This window comes from Camellia sinensis, chromosome 1 (assembly GCF_055761805.1).
Source record: "Camellia sinensis isolate YWXY chromosome 1, ASM5576180v1, whole genome shotgun sequence".
Classification (NCBI taxonomy): Eukaryota; Viridiplantae; Streptophyta; class Magnoliopsida; order Ericales; family Theaceae; genus Camellia; species Camellia sinensis.
The window spans coordinates 53640167-53660342 of NC_138961.1; the positions used below are offsets into that span (position 1 = coordinate 53640167).

Consider the following 20176-nt stretch of genomic DNA (forward strand, 5'->3'; position numbering starts at 1 on the left):
GATTCATTTTTTTTTTTTTTTTAATTTGCAACACCTGTTTTCAAAAGTAGTATGGGCTTATCAATCAATTCAATCCCTAATTTGTTTATTGCTAAACATAGAAATGCCACGCAATGTTAGTTTATGGAACTTGTTTGAGGCCAACACCTTAAGATATTTCATACTAGAAGCTTTCTATATATACTACCCCTTTTCTACACCATTTGTTCACAACACACCTCTTCGTAAATTATTTGAGTTTTAATACACAAGAATGGCGTCATTTTCTTCTTTTTTCAAGGCTATTGTGACTTTGGCTTTCCTTGTGCTTTTCATGGGAAGCTCTTCAGCTCAACTTTCTCCTACTTTCTACTTCAAATCTTTTCTACAACTTTTCGCCACTGTGAAATCTGTTGTATGATCTGCAATATCAAAAGATGCCAGGATGGGTGATTCTCTTCTTCGCTTGTTCTTCCACAACTGCTTCGTTAATGTAATTCTACTTTCTTTTTCATTTTCTAGAAACTGCATAGCTAATTTTCCATGTGACATAATACGTTTTCCCAGCGTTCTAAGTGTTCAAAATATAGATTTAAGCATCTAATCTTGAATTTGTTAATGTAAATGTAAATTACTACTACACCTACCACCAAACCTACCTCCACCTACTACTCCTATCACCTACTACACTCCACCAAACCTACCTCCACCACTCACTCCTCACCTACTCCAGAATCATCTCCTATATAATAGGAATTCTTGTACAAAATATATACACAACAATCTTGTAATACATCAATCAATAATATACATCAATTTATCTTACATGGTATCAGAGCTATAGGTTAAACTCTTGGTGTTCTTCGTCCTCCGGCGGGCGGCAACCTTGCCTTGACCGTCCGCCGGACCTCAACCTATTCCGCTTAAATTTTCTACACATACCAGTGCACAAAAGCCCTCTTTGCATACATCAGATCAAACTTATGATCACTCCTCGAGTTCACCTGCAAGGCCGAAGCCGCCTCTCTCTGCGTCGTGGCTGCTTCCGAATCCGAACCATAAGATCGTCGACGACAGTACTGATCTCAAGTCTTCGGAATATCTGTTCGCTGATATTGATCCGTATCTGGATCTCGACATCATGGCCTCATCAGCATCATCAGCAGCAGCAATACATCTCTCCCGCCGATGGTGTTGTTCCGGTGCAGATCAAGAACATTCAACAACCGCCTTCATTGGTGGAAGGTCTACCTTGCTACGACGTAGACTACTCTGGATCTAAGCCTTTTCTGTACAATTTCAACTCTCATCAGTCTCTCAGCCATCTACAGATCCACATCCGCAACGTCCTCCCCCGCCACGAGCAAGGCGGCCTCTTCGCCGCCGAGGGCTACGCACGCGCCTCCGGCCTCCCCAGCGTCTGCATCGCCACCTCCGGCCCCGCCGCTACCCACCTAGTCAGCGGCCTCACCGACGCCATGCTCGCCAGCGTCCCCGTCGTGGCCCTCACTGGTCATGCTCGGCACTGATGCTTCCCTTACCTTTCTTTTATTTTACTATATCTATATGCATATGTTTATTATTTTCTCTTCCCCCAAGCTCCCACTATTCTTTTTCTTCTGCCGCCACTGAGTCACTCTTCCCCTTTTGCCAAAGAAAGTTTTAAAAACAAAAAAAAAAACAAAAAAAAAAACAAGTGGGAGAGCAACATACACGAGCATCATCATTAGATACACCTCTCTCTCTCTCTCTCTCTCTCTCTCTCTCTCTCTCTCTCTTTTTACTTTCCAACCCATGTGCATTTTTTTTTTATTATTCTATTTTTTCGACAATCCATAGGGTCCCAAGTCTCTCTCTTCTTTTTCCAACATAATCATCTCTCCCGGAGCATCATACGCACAAACCCATTCTTCTTTCTAGATTCTCTCCCCTTCACTCCACTTTCTCACATGGATTTTGTCCCCTCTTTTCGTTTCTTTTTATTTTACTATTTTCTCCCAATTTAAAAATCAATAAAAAAAAAAAAAACAAAAAAACAAAAAAAACAAGAGAAGAAGAAGACGAAGATGACCTGCACACCAAACTCCTTTTATTCATGTCGGGGCTCACCCCGTTCCCCATTTTTACATCAAAAAAAAAAAAAAAAAAACCAACACACAAACAAAACAACCACACCCACAGTGGGATTTTTTTTATCTCTACTCTGCCGCCGGTCTCTTCTTCTTGCCTCCGTCCTGAGCTGGCCTTGACAGTGTTGCCTCCGTGTTTTCCACGCCGCCGAGCACGTTCACTCCCTGCTCCTCCACTGCAGCATATGGCGGCCCTCCAAATCGGAACATTACGGTGGCCTTCCGCTTCAGCTCCTTGTTTTCTGCCTTTAGCACGCTTATCTCTGCTCGCGCATCCTTATACATGCGTTGGAGCAGAGCCAGCTAGGAGTTTAACTGCTGCACCTCATTTGCCCTACTCTGCAGCCGGTTCGACAAGTTTGTAACCGCAGTCATGGTTTCCACACATGACTTCAACGTATACTGATTAGCCTCCACATCCGACTGCACTGCCATTTTTTGCTCCACCGACCGCATCGGAAAGTTCAACAGAGCAAAACTAGAGGTGTTTGGTTGAGGTTCACTGGCCACCGCACCCGTTATCTCTCTTGTTGACTCGTTGAGGTCGGGAAAGAGGGTGAGCAGCCCGCGGGAAGACGAAGCCATTTTTCTGGGCAATCGAGTGTTACAGAGTATCTTTCTCGGGAAGACGAAGAATTTTTCAGAGGTTTCTCTCAGTTTCTTGTCTCAGCCTCTGCCTCGGCCTCAGCTCCGTCTTGGTTAAATAGCCGAGGCAGCCACGCGCATCGCGCGCCTCTTGACGCCGACAACCTAGCACGCCTTTTCATGGCACGCCTTTTCATGACTCGGGCACGCCTTTTGATGACACCCCTTTTGAGGGCACGACTTTTGAGGGCTCGATATCTACATCCATGTATATCTTTTGGGCAGCCTATATACACACTCATACAGTGTCTTCTACACCGGTCCGCTTTATCAATCCCTTTGTTTCAACCTCAAATAGGTTTCTATCTTCACACCTATTTGAGTTTGAGGGGGGGTTATACACAGTATCATGTATAAGTCGCTCATGGCGCACTCCCTAAGTCGCCTCCTCGGTGCACCACCACAGCTTCTACATTGGTCCGACATGACCTCGTAAACTGTCTGCTACAACGGTCCGACATGACCCCGTAAACTGTTTTCTACATTGGTCTGACACGACCACACAGTGTCTGCTACAACGGTCCGACATGACCCCATAAACTGTCCCGACATTGATTCCGGTCAGCTGCTACATCGGTCCGACATGACCTCGTAAACTGTCTGCTACAACGGTCCGACATGACCCCGTAAACTGTCTTCTACAACGGTCCGACATGACCCCCTAAACTGTATTCTACATCGGTCTGACACGACCACACAGTGTCTGCTACATCGGTCCGGCATGACCTCGTAAACTGTCCTGCTACATCGGTCAGACATGACCTCGTAAACTGGCTGCTACAACGGTCCGACATAACCATACAGTGTCTCCTATCCCATTTTTAATTTTATTTGTCAGCTTATTTTTCTGTTTTGTTACTCTCTCCAAACTCAAGTTGGCTAGTACCTATCCTCCTTGAGTTTGAGGGGGGCTGTTAATGTAAATGTAAATTACTACTACACCTACCACCAAACCTACCTCCACCTACTACTCCTATCACCTACTACACTCCACCAAACCTACCTCCACCACTCACTCCTCACCTACTCCAGAATCATCTCCTATATAATAGGAATTCTTGTACAAAATATATACACAACAATCTTGTAATACATCAATCAATAATATACATCAATTTATCTTACAGAATTCATGACCAAAAAGGATTGGTATCTATGACGCCTAAATATTGTTCGATGTTTTGTTTCGATGGCTAAGATTGTATATCCTTAGACCATAATTGTCTAAATGTGTTTTGGTGGCTGTTCAAGGAATGTGATGGATTAATCCTACTTGATGACACATCTTCTGTCCTAGGGGAGAAGACAACATTTCCAAATGTTAACTCTGTCAGGGGATTTGATGTTATTGACAATATAAAGACTACGGTGGAGTTTGCATGCCACGGTGTAGTTTCTTGTGCTGACATATTAGCCATTGATGCAAGAAGCTCTGTTGTAATTGTGAGTACTAATAAATAAATAAATAAAATACATCATTCCATTCAACATATAGAAGCACTAGTTTTGTTTTCTCTTTGGGTTTACAATTCATCAACATATCTTTTTACAATTCATGCTACTACATAAATCACAACAACTAGGAAGAAGAGATGCCAAGATGGCGAGCCTAGTTGTTGCCAATAAAAATATTCCTCCTACTGCTAACCTTAATGAACTCATCTCTAGATTCAGTGCTTTTGGCCTTTCCACCAGGGACATGGTTGCTCTATTTGGTTCGTTCGTTCTCTCTTTCTCTCTTTTTTTCTCTCTCTCTCTCTCTCTCAAACAACGCAATTCTTCTAAATTATGGTATAATGTTGTTTGGCATTATAAAATCAGGTTCACACATAGTTGGACAAGCACGATGCACCACCTTGTGTATAATGAAACCAACGTGGATAGTTCATTTGCTCAAATATGGCAACATAGTTGTCCAAGAAACACTGGCATATGAGACAACAATTTGGAACCTATTGATATTCAAACTTCAACAACTTTCGACAACAAAAACTAGATAAACCTTGTTACCGAAAAGGGCTCTGCCACCAGCTTAGGCCAACACCTTGAGATCTCTAGAAGTTCTCTATATAAACCACCAAATCTCTATACCATTCTCATTCACAACACATTTTCATCACACACTGAGAAGTTGTTAGTTGTAATTAATGTTTCAAAATGCGGCGTTACGTAACGATTGCGTCCGTTACGTAATGGTTGTGACGGTAGGTACCACGCGTTACCCTTGCTTTTGCGGTATGATTGAAATTCACAGGTGTGTCAACCATAGCGGCCATAACGGTGCTATAATGGCCTTAACGGCCCATTACACAATATTATGAGCTGATTCTTTTCCAAAAATAAATAAATAAATAAAAACAAAGCAAAACAAAAAGCTGAAAAAATATATATTGAATAGATTTTGTATATACCTTTATGGTGGAATAGATTTTGTCTATAAAACTCTTGAGTTCTTTTCAGACTATAAACTCGTGAACCACTTTGAAGTGAAATTTTTCAGACCAATAATCTTTAGATCAAATCCATAGCGTTTAGAGTTTTTAAAAACTCTCCAATTGAGATTCAGATCTTCAGATCCATAGATTTTCAACCATTTTCAACTGAGTTTTCGATAAAAAAAAAAAACAAATAATGGTTCACGGGAAGAGGGATATAAAGAGAAGATGAAAGATAAAAGAGTGAGAGATATAGGAAGAGAAGAGGGAAGAGATGAAGAACCTCTGTTGAAGATGAAGAAGGAGATGAATCTTGTAGAGGGAAAAGTCAATCTTATCTACTGTCCAAGTTCAAAGTTTTGTTCGGCTACCTCTTGGCTGCCTCTGGAAGAGGTTTTTAATATTGTTTTGTTTTTAGTGTGGTCTCCGTTGGCTTGCCAACAAAAAAAAGCTATGGTCATTAATGATGTATTTATCAACTTTGATTTAAATATATAAATACATATATTTAGGCATTTATTTTCAGTATTTTATATATGATAGTTAGTAGTTGATTTTTTTTTTCTAATATCAAAAAATCATGACACCTATAACTGTATTAATACATTTTATGTATGTCAGTTTTTATTGATTAATTTATTTTTTATTTACAGCTTATTTAAAAAGATAAGAAATATTCAAGTGATTTAAGCCCGGAAGAAAAAACTATGTATGAATTTTTTTTTATTTATAATTTATTTTTTAATTTTTATATGATTACAATAGCATGCAAAATTCAAATGTATAAATAGTGGTTGTATTTTTTTTAATAATAATTTTATTTAATATTTAATTATAAATATTTTTTATTTTGTTATTGCAATGTGTTGTGACAAAAAAAAAATTTTAAAAATCTTTATAATTTATTTTTTAATTTTTATATTATTACATTAGCATATAAGTTTTTATATGATTACAATTTTTATGGCACAATTTTTTTTTTAAAAAAAAAAATCAATAGCTCAAAAAAAAAATTCTTTATAATTTGTTTTTAAATTTTTATATGATTACAATTTTTAAGGCACAATTTTTTTTAAAAAAAAAAATAGCTAAAAAAAAACAAATTCTTTATAATTTATTTTTCAATTTTTATATGATTAGATTAGCATGTAAGTTTTTATATGATTACAATTTTTAAGGAAGAATTTTTTTTTGAAAAAAAAAAAGCTAAAAAAAACAAATTCTTTATAATTTATTTTTCAATTTTTATATGATTACATTAGCATGTAAGTTTTTATATGATTACAATTTTTATGGCACAATTTTGTTTTTTTTTTAAAATCAATACCTAAAAAAAAAAATCTTTATAATTTCTTTTTTAATTTTCAGTGGTGATACAGACCACTAGTAGAACTGCTCTAAATGTAGCTGTACTGAGCTGGCGTGCACACACCCCCCCTCTCCCCAAAAAAAAAGAAAGAAAAAAGACAAAATACAAAGAGGAAAATGACAAATTAGTGCTCCTTTAGTGCTCCTCATTTAGTGTTCTAAACCATTTTTCTTTAATTTTCATATGATTACATTAGCATGTAAGTTTTTATATGATTAAAAATTTTCTTTACAATTTTTGTCGCCATTACAACTACAACCACTTTTCAAAACCTTACTTAGAGTAATCACATAAAAATTTAAAAATAAATTATAAAGAATTTTTTTTTCAGCTATTGATTTTTTTTAAAAAAAAATTGTGCCATACAAATTATTGTCACAACACATTGCAATAACAAAATAAAAACTATTTATAATTAAATATTAAATAAAACGATTATAAAAAAAAAGGCAACCACTATTTGAACATTTGGATTTTGTATGCTAATGTAATTATATAAAAACTAAGAAATAAATTATAAAAAAAAAAATTTGAGCATTTTTTTTTCTTTTCTTATTTTTTTAAAAAAAATGTGCCATTGAAATTGTTGTCACAACACATTACAATAATAAAAGAAAAAATATTTACAATTAAATATTAAATGAAATGATTATAAAACAAAAATGCAACCACTATTTATACATTTGGATTTTACATGCTAATGTAATCATATAAAAATTAAAAAATAAATTATAAAGTGTTTTTTTTATTTTGAGCTATTAATATTTTAAAAAAAAAGATATTTTTTTTAAAAAAAAATTGTGCCATAAAAATTGTTGTCACAACACATTGCAATAACAAAATAAAAAATATTTATAATTAAATATTAAATAAAATGATTATAAAAAAAATGCAATCACTATTTATACATTTAGATTATATATGCTAATACAATCATATAAAAATTAAAAAATAAATTATACGAAAAAAATTTCATACATTATTTTTTGGGGGCTTAAATCACTAGAATATTTGTCATCTTTTTGAATAACCTGTAAATAAAAAAAATATATTAATCAATAAAAACTGACATGTATAAAATGTACTAATATAATTATAGGTGTTATGATTTTTAGTATTATAAAAAAAATAAAATCAATCACTAACTATTATATATAAAATACTAAAAATAAATGTCTAAATATATATATATATATATATATATTAAATCAAAATTACTAAATACATCATTAATGACCATAACATTTTTGTTGGCAAACTCTGTTGGAGACCAAACAAACAAAACAAAATAGTATCAAACACCTCTTCTAGAGGCAGCCAAGAGGCAGCCGAACAAAACTTTGAATTTGGAGTCTTACTTACAGAGTAGATTAAGATTTTGTCAAGAGATAAACATTTAAAATGTCGAATTTTGACAAGTATGATTGATATTTCTACTTAAGTCGGTAAGGGAAGAATTGTTAAGTTTACCTTATTAGTGAAGTATAGGACCCAATTGCTGCAATTAAATATTTAATTTGGTTTAGTATTAGTTACAATATATTTTGAATATACTATATCTAACTTTTAGAAGTCTAATATGTATTTTATAATCAGTTTGGTAACAACTAACATTTTGATAAAAAGTCCAAAAATCTACAATACATTTGGGATTGTTTTGTTTTTTTCGAAAAAACAGAAAAGAAAAAAAAAAGCGGCCATCGTATCTTCGGTGGAATCAAATTGGGTGAGTGCTGATTTTTGGCTCTGTTTGGAAGTTCTCTTTCTTGCTTCGTTGTTTGGCTTTTTGATGCATATTGTATGTGTGCATCTTCGGTTGCTTTAGTGAAGTTAGTTTGGATTATTATTTGAAAAATGCTTGGGAGCACTAATTAGTGCTCCCACTAATTAGGTGGCAGTGGGTCCCGTCATGAATGATGTGATGTTTTGGTCTTGAAGTTGTAATTTTTTTTTATTTTTTTTATTTTTTTAATACATTAGTGCTATTAGTGGTGATGTTTTTAGTGGGATGAATCATTGTTGTTATTATTTTGGGTCTTTTTTAATTTTATTTGGAAGAATTTTATTTATTTATTTGGTGAGATTTTTCTTCTTGATTATTTATGATTATTTGAAATTTACCTAAAGGTGGTTTTGTGAGACCATTCGTGTCTCGTTTGTAATCGTTTAGAAAATTTTTGGTTAATAGTGGAATCGGATTTCGATCTCGTGAACGTACCTCATATTAAGAGAACCACGTAAACATTCTTGTGTTACTATTGATTTAATTTTTCCATGTGTTGCTATTGATTTAATTTTTCCGCATTGATTTTTATTCATATTGATTGATTTACTTGTGGGAAATCATCTATTTTCCCTAACAAATAGTATCAAAGCTTACAGTTTATTTAGGTTTATTTATTTGTATAAATCAATAGAGGGGAATGTGGGTCATATGTCTAGCTTCAATGGAACCAATTGGGTAACTCGGAAAGCTAAAATGGAGGACCTATTATTTTGTAAAGATTTGTATGGACCCAATGAGGGTGATAATGGAAAACCCAAGGGTATGAAAAATGATGACTGGAAGAGGCTTAATCGAAAAGTCATTGGTGTTATCCATCAATGGATTGATGACATTATGTTTCATCATGTTGTTAGGTATACCTCCTTATTGGAGTATGGGACCCAATTGATTTATTAACAATATTTAATTTGGTTTGGTGTTAGTTATAATATATTTTTAATATATTATATCTATTTTTGGAGGCCCCATAGGTATTTAATAATTAATTTGATAGTAGTTTAGGGTTTTGATAAAAACTCAAAAGTTAACTATTTGTTTTTGTTCTCCAAAAAAAAGTGTTGTGGTTGCTATCAATTTTGTTCATCTCTTATGAAGTGCTGTGGGGCTGGTTTGTGTGTGTGTGTGCTGGGTAATCAATTCGGTGGGGTTTGCTTTGTGGAGCAGACTTTTGTTTGTTTATTTGGTGAGATCTTTTCTCTTGATTATTTGTGATTATTTAGAATTCATCTAAGGGTGATTTTGTGAGACCATTTGTGTCTCGTTTATAATTGTTTGGAAACCCTTTGGTTGATAGTAAAATCGGTTTTGATCTCGTTGACGTATCTCATATTGAAGGAACCACGTAAAAATTCTTGTATCGCTGTTAATTTAATTTTTCCTCGTTAGTTTTTATTTCCATCAATTGATTTACTTGTGGGAAATTATTTATTTTTCTTAACAACTGGTATTAGAGCTTACAGTTTATTTGGATTTATTTATTTGTGTAAATCAACAGAGGGGAATATAGGTCGTATGTCTAGCTTCAATAGAAGCAATTGGATAACTTGGAAAACTAAAATGGAGGACTTATTATTTTCTAAAGATTTGTATGGACCTATTGAAGGTAATAATGTCAAACCTGATGGTATGAAAGATGATGAATGAAATAGGCTTAATCGAAAAGCCATTGGTGTTATCCGTCAATGGATTGATAACAGTGTGTTTCATCATTTTGCTACTGAAACTTCAACACATAATTTATGAAAAAAAATTAGAAGGCCTTTATGATAGAAAATCAACCACAAATAAAGCCTTTCTATTTTGTAAGTTCGTTAATTTAAAATATAAAGATGGCAGCCTTATTTCAGAACATTTGAATGAAACAAATAGTATTATTAACCAACTTGCTTGTATGAAAATTCTTTTTGATGGTGAGTTGCAAGCTTTGATGCTACTTAGTTCTTTGCCCGAAAGTTGGGAGACTTTGGTTGTGACAGTTAATAATTCGGCGCTCGATGAAGTTGTCACAATGAGCTAAGTCACTAGCAGCTTGTTGAATGAAGAAACTAGAAGAAAATCAGCAGGTTCTTCTCATTCAGAAGCATTTGTTGTGAGATGCCGAAACAAAACAAGGGAGAGAAGTAAGACTCCTCATGGTCATTATCAAAGCCGTGACAAATCAAGAGATGATTCTTTTTCAAAGAAAGACATTAAGCGTCATTATTGCCATGAGAAAGGGCACATGAAGCAGGAATGCCAAAAGCTCAAAAACAATGAGAAAAGGCATGACAAAAGTGTGGATAAGAAGCAAGAAGGCACAACGGTGGTTACTGCCAATGATCTCATAGTCGTTTGTGAAGATAATTGTATCAATTTTGTGGGTTAAGAGAGAAATTAGGTGGTTGATTCCGGTACTTTTTTTCATGTGACTTTTCAAGTTTATTTCTTAACTGCCTACACCAAAGGAGATTATGGTTGTATTCGAATGGGTAATGAAGGTTTGGCCAAGATTATTGGCATGAGTGATATTTGCTTGGAAATAAATTTGGGCTGCAAGTTGATGCTTAAAGATGTGAGGCATGAATCCGACATTCGCCTTAATTTGATCTCTAACGGGAAGCTAGATGATGAAGGTTACAACAACAAATTTGATGATGGAATGTGAAAGCTAACAAAGGGTTCTTTGGTGGTGGCTAAGTGCAAGAAGACTCATACACTTTATTCAATACAAGGAAAAATTTGTAAAGGTGTTGTCAATGCACTTGAAGATGATATTTCTACCGAATTATGGCACAAGTGGCTGAGCCATATGAGTGAAAAGAGGCAACAAGTTTTGTTCAAGAAAGAGGTTCTACCTGGTTTGAAAGGTACACATCTTAAAACTTGTGTTCATTGTTTGGCAGGTAAACAACATAGAGTTTCTTTTCATAAAAATGTTGCTTCTAGAAAAGAAAATGTTTTGGAGTTGATTCATTCGGATGTTTGTGGTCCTTTGAAAGTTAGAACACATAGTGGTGCACTTTATTTTGTTACTTTCATTGATGATTATTTAAGGAAAGTTTGGGCTTTTATATTAAAAACTAAAGATCAAGTTCTAGATGTATTTAAACATTTTCGGGCCATGGTTTAAAAAGAAATAGGGCAGAAATTGAAGCGCATTTGAACAAATAATGGTGGTGAATACATTGGGCTATTTGATGAGTATTGTCGTAGCCAAGGTATTCGGCACCAAAAGACAGTTAAGAAGACTCCTCAACAAAGTGGCGTTGCAGAGAGGATGAACCACACAATTATGGAAATAACAAGGTGTTTGGTTTCACATGCTAAATTGACAAGATCCTTTTGGAGTGAGACAATGAGGATAGCGGTTAACGTGATTAATTTGTCTTCTTCCTATTCTTTGAATAGTGATGTTCCAGAAAGAGTTTGAATCAACAAAGATATGTCTTATAAGCATTTGAGAGTGTTTGGTTGCCGAGCCTTTGTTCACATTTCAAATGATGAGAGGTCCAAGCTTGATAGCAAGTCAAGACAATGCATCTTTCTTGGCTATGGGCGTAATGAATTTGGTTATAGATTGAGGGATCTGGTTGACAAGAAAGTCATTCGAAACTGTGCTGTCGTGTTTCCTGAAGACCAAATAATTGAAAACTTTGGCAAAGGTGATCAATTTGAGCCAAAAACTAGTGATCACATTGACATGGATCCATCTCCTCCATCTTCAATTAATGATGAAAATGGAGGAGATGTGCAGCCACCTATTAAAGATGTAGATGATGATGCTACTCCAAATGACGTTGAGCCCAAAATTGAGGAAGAGCATCCAACTCAAGAATCGCCACCACAACTTGAGTTAAGAAAATCTACAAGGGACTGACAACCTTCGAGAAAGTATCATTCCAATGAATTTGTGTTGATTTCTGATCAAGGGGAGCCCGAGAGCTACGAAAAAGCAATCGAGCATGCAAAGAAATATGATTGGAAAAAGGCCATGGAAGAGGAGATGAATTCCTTGCTTCAAATTCACACTTATGATTGGGTGAAGTTGCCTAAGAGGAGGAAAATTCTAAAAAATAAGTGGGTCTTCAAATTGAAAAATGCAGCAAGTATCTGAGGTACAAAGTACGTCTTGTTGTGAAAGACTTTGAGCAAAAGAAAGGTATTGACTTTGATGATATTTTCTCGTCGGTTGTGAAGATGTCTTCTATTCGGGTTGTACTTGGCATGGCTTCAAGTATAAATCTTGAAGTTGAACAATTTGATGTGAAGACCACATTTCTTCATGGTGATCTTGAAAAAGAAATTTACATAGAGCAACCGGAGGATTTTGTGGAGAAAGGGAAAAGAAATTCGTTTGCAATTTAAAGAAAAGTTTGTATGGCCAAGCAAGCCCCACGGTAATGGTTCAAAAAATTTGACTCTTTCACGATGAATAATTGTTTTTCTAAAACTACTTCGGACCATTGTGTGTTTGTGAAAAAAATTTCAGATGGCAAATTTATTATTCTTTTGTTTTATGTTGATGACATATTAATTGTGGGTCAAGATATTATACTATGATTAACATGTTGAAATTGGAATTGAGCAAGTCCTTTGCTATGAAAGATTTGGGGCCGACAAAGCAAATACTTGGTATAAAAATTGTTCGTGATCGCAAAAAGGGGCTGATTTGGTTGTCTCAAGAAAGTTACATTGAAAAAGTTCTTGAGAGGTTCAACACAAATAAAGCAAAGTCAGTTGGTTGTCCACTTGCGGGTCACTTCAAGCTTAGTTCGAATCAATGTCCTTCAAGTGAGAAAGGCAAGGAAAAGATGCAGAAAATTCCTTATGCTTTAGCAGTTGGTTCTTTGATGTATAGCATGGTTTGTACAAGGCTGGATATTGCTCACGCCGTTGGTGTGGTGAGTCGGTTTCTCTCTAATCCGGGTAAAGAACATTGGGTAGCGGTGAAGTGGATTCTAAAGTATCTTCAAGGGATTTCGAAGGTGTGTTTGTGTTTTAAGAATGGTAAGCCGATACTTGATGAGTTCACGGATTCCGACATGGCCGGTGATGTTGATTCTAGAAAATCTACTTTGGGGTATTTGATGACATTTGCAGGGGGAGTTGTGGCATGACAATCCAAATTACAAAAATGTGTTGCTCTGTCAACTACCGAAGTTGAATTTGTTGTCATTACGAAAGCTTGCAAAGAAGAGTTACAGTTGACGAAATTTTTACAAGAGTTGGGTTTGAAGTAAGAAAGGTATGTGTTTTATTGTTGAGAAATCTAGAAATCCCCTAGATGTTGATTTGTGATTATGTATCAATTTTAAGCAGTAAACAACAATCCCAATCAAACAAATAAGACAAATCGACACAACTATTTTATGTGGAAAAATCACAATTAGACACCTCCAATTGTGATAAAAAAATCACAGGCAACAGTCACAAAACAATCCACTAAGAAGATATAAAGGAATTACACAAGTATACTCTCAATTACCTAGCGAATCCACGTCCGAATTGAACCAACCTCTATGTGCCTCTTCCAACCCCGTCTTCACCTCGGAATTGTCTTGACGATGAGCCACCCTGAAATCCACCAAAGCTTCAGCCTCGAATTCTTCAGAATCCACCGAAGAACAACTCTCTCTTTTGTGTAGAACAAACAAATAATCCTTTGATGTATACTCTTTAAACCATGAGTTGAATACTCAATCAAAACATCAAAGAAAACTAGCAAAATATCTCCAGATATAAACCCCAGAACCCAAGAAGAAGATCTGGAGAAGTCATCCTAAAATCTGACAGAGACACGTACTTATAGAAATCTGAATCGCGATGCTCGCTCGAGCGAAGACTCTCTCGCTCGAGCAAGGAACCAAAAACGCGTGTTTTCCATAAGTGGCTTCGCTCGAGCCACGCACCCTTCGCTCGAGCGCACATTCATCTCTTTCAGGTTTTTTACACAGACGCAGCCTTTGCTCGAGCGAGCACTCCTTCGCTTGAGCGAGCAAGGGCGGACAGGCAACTTTGAATGCAATTTTGCATTTTGCTTCGGGGGCGCTGCCCCTCGACCCTATCGTGGCGCTACCCCAGACCCGCCAAGGAGCACTGCCCCCTCGACCCCCGCGAGCTGACCGGGCAGCTCGATCCCCGTCATAATCAGCGAAGTGGCAATCTTGAAAGTATTAACATCACAAACTTCTCTGCAAGGCATAATTCGGGTTAGATTCGCATCTGAACACTCATAGCCTCACAGAAATAAAAAATGCGAAAACAAATACAACTTAAAGGAGTTTTGTCAAACGGGGTTGCCAAGAATAAAAACCTAACAATTGTGATAGTTAAAGTGCTATTCATTTGAGTAAAAATTCTATTTTTCATTTGAGATTGAAACACATTAATGTGAGATATCACTGGATTTGTGATGTGTTAAATTCGAAATTGTTACAATTTGAAAAAGTTCACATGGATGTTAATATTTCAAATATGTTGACTAAGACTTTGTCGAGGGACAAACATTTAAATTTTCGAACTTTGGCAGGTATGGTTGATGTCTCCACCTTAGTGAAGTATGGGACCCAATTGGTTTATTAAAATATTTAATTTGGTTTGGTGTTGGCAATAATATATTTTCAATATACTATATCAAACTTTTAGATATGCAATGGGTATTTTATAATTAGTTTGGTAATAACTAGGATTTTGATAAAAAGCCCAAAAATCTATAATATATTTGGAATTGTTTTGTTTCCCCCCTCCCCTCCCCCTCCAAAAAAAAAAAAAAAAAGAAAGCAGTCGTGATCATCATATCTTCAATGGAATCAAATTGGGTGAGTTCTGTTTTTCGGCTTTGTTTGGAAGTTCTCTTTCTTGCTTCGCTGTTTAGCTCTTTGAAGCATTGGTTGCTTTGGTGAAACTAGTTTGGGTTATTATTTTGGATCTTCTTCCACTCTGTTTCGAAGAATTTTGTTCATCTATTTGATGAGGTTTTTCCTCTTGATTATCTGTGATTATTTGGAATTTACCTATGGGTGATTTTGTGAGACCTTCATGTCTTGTTTGTAATTGTTTGAAATTTTTGTGGTTGATAGTGGAATCAAATTTCGATCCCATGGACGTATCTCATATTGAGAGAATCACATAAAAATTCTTGTGTTGCTATTGATTTAATTTTTCCACATTAGTTTTTATTCCCATTGATTGATTTACTTGTGGGAAATCATGTATTTTCCCTAACAAGATTTACATCTTTCTTTTGCAAGATTCATCTCCTTCTTCATCTTCAACACGAGTTCTTCATTTCTTTCCTCTTCTATCTCTCTCTCTCTATTTCCAACTCCTCCATCTTTCCTCTTCTCTTTGTATCCCTCTTTCATCATCATTATTATTATTATTATTATTATTATTATTATTATTATTATTATTATTATCAAAAACTCAGGTAACGATTGTTGAAAATTTGTGAATTTGAAGATCTGAATCTCAATTGGAGAGTTTTGAAGTACTCTAAAAGCTGTGGATTTGATCTGAAGATTATGGGTCTGAAGAATCTCACTTCAAAGTGGTTCACAGGTTTACAATCTGAAAAGAACTCAAGAGTTTTGTAGACAAAATTTATACAAAGGCTTCGTTTGGGAAGTTGCTATTTTAGTAGGCTATTTTAGTTTTTAGCTATTTTAGTAGGCTAAAATTTTTGTGGTTGGGAAGATGATTGGATTTTTTTATGGTTGGATGTGATGTTTGTGAGAGAAAAAGTGAAATGATTATGGGTTTGATGTGATATTTTGTCTTATTAGCTATTTTAGCATATTTTGTCTTTTTGTGAATTTTAGCCTAAATTAAGCTATTTTTTTTCTTCCCAAACACCCCCAAAATCTATTCAACCATAAATGTATGTACAAAATCTGTTCAATATATATTTTTTCATCTTTTTATTTTGTTTTGTTTTGTTTTTTTTTTTAAAGAATCATCTCATAACATTGTGTAACGGTGTATAACGGGTCATTACGGCACCGTTATGGCTGCTAGGACACCCACTACGACTGATACACCTGTGAATCTCAATCACATTGTAAAAGCGAGAATAATGCGTGGTGCTTATACCGTCGCAACCATCATGTAACAACCGCAACCATCATGTAACAACCGCAACCATTACGTAATGACGCATGTTGAAACATTGACTCCAAAGTCTTGCCCAAACCTTTTCACCACTGTGAAATCTGCAATATCAAAATAAGCTCGGATGGGTGCCTCCCTTCTTCGCGTGTTCTTCCACAATTGCTTCGTTAATGCCATTATTTACTTTGTGCTTTCACTTGCAGTAACGGCCTAAGATTTTTTAAAAACTCATGCTAAATATTATAACAAGACGTTATTTTATTAAGTAACTAAAATTTTTGAGCTTTTGGTATTAAGAATTTTTTGAACCTTTTTTTTGTAGCCTTACGTAATGGATTAAATAATGGTTGAGTCACCACTATTTAGCTATTATTTAAAAAATTTCTTACATTACAACATATAAGAGTTTTAGGGGCTAAACTTTTTCCGTAAAAATAAAAATTTTGTTGCAAAAAATATTTGGGGATCAATTTGTGTCATTCATAAGAGTCATTGCTAAATTTCCCGAAAAGTCAAATAAAACACTTTTAGCGACAATTTTAAAAATATCACCAATAAATGAATTTTAGTGCCAAAACAACTTTGTACCAAAAATAATTATTTTTTGAGTAAACTTTTGGTCTTAAAAAGAAAAAATTCATCATTAAATATCCAATTTCATCGCTAAATTACAATAATGAAACTTTTGATAATTAAAAATTTCATTCTTAAAAGATAAGCTTATCCCTAAACTTTAATTTGTTGTGGTGTTAATTTTATAATTATTGTGTCTATGTTAATTTATGTAGCTAGTGTATTTTGTTGGTGTTGCTATGTCTTGAGATTTTTTTATTTTATTTATTTATTTTATTGGATAAACAGTTGGAAATTCATTTGTTGTTGGTTTTGTTGTATAATTTAATTTCGAATAAGAGTTAAATGTTGTTAGCTGCTATTTGAAAGTCCACAGCTAACGAAGGGTACACACTTAGGGTTGGTTTGGGATTTTCTAAAAAAGTGTACTTTTTGACTTATTGGCTTATATGGGTTGGGTTTGGATTGGGTTTGATGTGATGTGTTAGAGAGATGATGTGATTTAAATAAGATGATGTGATTTAAATAAGATGATGTGACTTAAATAGGATAGTGACTTTTTGACTTTTTGTATTATTTAGAACATGCCAAACCAAGCCTTAAACAATTGAAAAATAAAATACTATTAGGAGAGAGGAAAATGATGTATTCTTGTCAAAACGTACATGTCTTAAAGGCACAAACAAAATTTAACATTTTTTAATAACTAGCTTGACTGTATTGTATTTTTTTTTAAATGTACATCTGAAATAAAATTTGCCCCCACCTAATTATAGTATTAATTTTTTGTTGACTTGAAAGCATTGATTTATTTTGAGAAGTAGGTTCGAAATCAACCTTTTAACTTTTTTTTTTTTAAATATAAAAAAAAATAGAGAGATAATATAATTTAAAAATTAAAAAAATTAAAAAATCAAAAAATAAATTTTTAACCAATTTATCAAAATAGGCCATTATTAAACATGTTTTTAGTGTTAGAAGATGATATGATTGATTTCACTATCATTCTACGTGTGGAAAAGTAGGCTGTTTGGGCTCTAGAAAATGACACGATACATCTACTTTCATAAGGGGAGAAGACAGCATTTTCAAATGTCAACTCTAACTGGGATTTGATGTTATTGACAATAGAAAGACTATTATGAAATTTGTATGTCCCGGTGTAGTTCCATGTGCTGACATATTAGCCATAGCTCCAAGAGACTTTGTTGTTATTGTAATAAATAAATGGATAAAATACATCATTCCATCCAACAAATAGAAGTACTAACTATGTTTTCTCTTGAGGTCTATAATTCATGCTACATAAATCACAACAACTTGGAGGGCCTAGTTGCAATGTGAAACTAGGAAGAAGAGATGCCAAGCCTAGCCGCTGCCAATAAAAATATTCCTCCTACTGCTTCTAACCTTAATGAACTTACATCTAGATTCAATGCTTTTGGCCTTTCCACCAAGACATGGTTGCTCTATCTGGTTCTCCCTCTCTTTCTCTCTCTCTCTCTCTCTCAAACAATGCAATTCTTCTAAATTATGGTATAATGTTGTTTGGCATTATAAAATCAGGTTCACACACTATTGGACAAGCACGATGCACTGCCTTCAGAGCATGTGCGTCTAATGAAACCAACATAGATAGTTCATTTGCTCAAATAAGGCGACATAGTTGTCCGCAAATCACTGGCTTAGGAGACAACAATTTGGAACCTATTGATCTTCAAACTACAACAACTTTCGACAACAAGTACTCAATGAAACCTGTTAACCAAAAGGGACTCTTCCACTCTGATCAGCAACTTTTCAATGGTGGATCAACTGACTCAATTGTTCAAACATACAGAGAAAGCCAGAGCACCTTTAACTCTAATTTTGTCGCAGCCATTATCAAGATGGGTAATATCGGACCCCTCATTGGATCAAAAGGAGAGATAAGGATTAATTGCAAGAAGGTTAATGGACGGTCATGGTCGTGATCATAATCATTGGAGCTCGAATATTGCTAATAAATTAATTGATTGTTTTTTATTTGATGATAGATATTGATGTTTGAAAATAATACTTATTTATTTATTTATTATTATTATTATTATTTTGGTGTTTATTTCATGGGATACCCTGGACGTGACCGTGCCAAACCAATGCTTGCTAAGTTAGTCTAGAAATGTATTTCATTGGAGTTCCAGACTTCTTTTATTTTTTTTGATTTGAGGACAAGAAATCCAGTCTTGGGGGAGGGCATTCCTGAGAGAAGCCTGGGCCACCCAATGCATTGCTTTGTTTGCTGCTCTAGGACTCCAAGAAAACAGCAAGTTCAAACGATCAGCAATCTGTTTGATGTCGAAAAAAATAGCACCATAGTCCCACGGACGATCAAGTTCAGATACACTTAGCTGAATAACATACTTGTTATCTCCTTCAATTTTCACCCCCGAAAGGTTGCGAGCTAGAGCGAACTGACATGCGAGGGCCTCACCTTGGAGAGAAGAAGAACACAGAGTCTTTTTGGAATACCATTCGAATCCCAAAGAATGACAGCAATTGAAGCATGTTCTGAGCCTTTTGGAATAGTCACTTCACAATTTATCTTAAACTTTCCAGCGGCTGGACGTCTTCAATTGGCTTCCCGTTGATGGTTGCTTCTAAAACTATGACTTTGATCAGACCCATGCGAGTTGCTCCTCGCATCAAATTCCTTTTTTGCCATCCCTGCTCGATGCAACGTGGAGATCGGATCAACTGGTTTTTGAGAGAAAACAAAATCATTGCGGTCTTTCCAAACAAACCAACAGATCCAGGCAATTGAGCTGAAGAAGATATTACACTCCTTGTTGTCATTGAAATACTCCATCATCTTGCAAGACCACTTCAAAATTGATTGAGTCTCTGACCAAGAAACTTTATAACCGAACTCACACCCGAACCACACCGGTCTAACCCAATCCAGACTTTCCTTAAAAAGTCCTATTATGATTTTGTTTGAGAATCATAAATAAAAACAATTTTAGTTAATTTTATACAGATGTGAATTTAATTCTATTTCATGTTTTTGAACATTTAGTACTTCGGTGATCATCAATGAATATATATATATATGAAAAATCTAAAATCTTTGAGATATTGATTTGTGATTATGTTTCAAGTTAAAACAATAAATAATAATATCAATCAAACA

General features: G+C 34.8%; 1 pseudogene; it reads left to right on the top strand.

Annotated features, from left to right (window-relative positions):
- The first annotated feature begins 253 nt into the window (after nucleotides 1-253).
- On the top strand, nucleotides 254-18977 carry LOC114296084 (peroxidase 4-like; annotated as a pseudogene).
- The last annotated feature ends 1199 nt before the right edge of the window (nucleotides 18978-20176 follow it).